Source organism: Acyrthosiphon pisum, chromosome A2 (genome assembly GCF_005508785.2).
Source record: "Acyrthosiphon pisum isolate AL4f chromosome A2, pea_aphid_22Mar2018_4r6ur, whole genome shotgun sequence".
Classification (NCBI taxonomy): domain Eukaryota; kingdom Metazoa; phylum Arthropoda; class Insecta; order Hemiptera; family Aphididae; genus Acyrthosiphon; species Acyrthosiphon pisum.
Window position 1 is genome coordinate 21,844,460 of NC_042495.1, and position 976 is coordinate 21,845,435.

Genomic DNA, 976 nt, shown 5'->3' on the forward strand with positions numbered 1-976 from the left:
TCGTCATTCAAAACCTCGATATCATCACTTGGCAGTTCAGCACAATTTGATTAATTTTAAAATTCAATTACTAAGCACTTAACTAGGAATAATTCATAAAATTATTTATATTAGAATAGTAATAGTTGCGAATTATAAAATAAAATGGAAACGGATGGATCAGGCTATACTAAAAAACGAAAAGGAGGAACTGAACAAATTAGAGACAAACATAAAAAAATACTACTTTTAGAAGCAAAGGTTTATTTCAGACCTATAATAAGATTTATTTTTAAAGTAATGATAGCAATACGCCAATATTTGCTTGTATTTGTTTTAATCTGACTAAATTCACTCAAAATCAATAATTTAGTACAAGGATTTATCACACCCACGCATCATATGTGTTACTTTTAAATGGTATCAAATACGATTGAATAATATATTGTAATAATTGTATTTTCGTTATATTTTTATATCGATACAATAAAACTGATAATATAAAATATAAAATTACTAACATTTTACTATGTAACATTTATATGTAGGTAATACTATTGTTATTCCATTATTATTGTTTTTATTATTACATTTTATTGTTAAAGGTTGATTTTATAATAACACTGATTACAGTAGACTATACCCTTTAAAATACTAAAAAAATGACTATCTTCAGTATGGTACACTTGTCGATTGCCCCTAATCTCCCAACAAATAGTGGGCCGGTGAAAAAGTATTTTCCCGGGCTGGTCCGAAATTCCAATCCGTCCCTGGCAGGATGGGTAGCTAAGACATTTAAACTCAAATTTCCTGAGCTTGGTTCAACAACAACAGAACAACATTTAAATGAAAGTTCCCATGGACATGATTATGGGATACTTCCATGGATAAATCACTTATCCTATGGTGGCTTAATAGTTCCCAGTGAAGAATTTAAAAATAATATTTTAAGAATAGAAAGGACTTTTTAATAAAATCACCAAACATAAAATTCCTG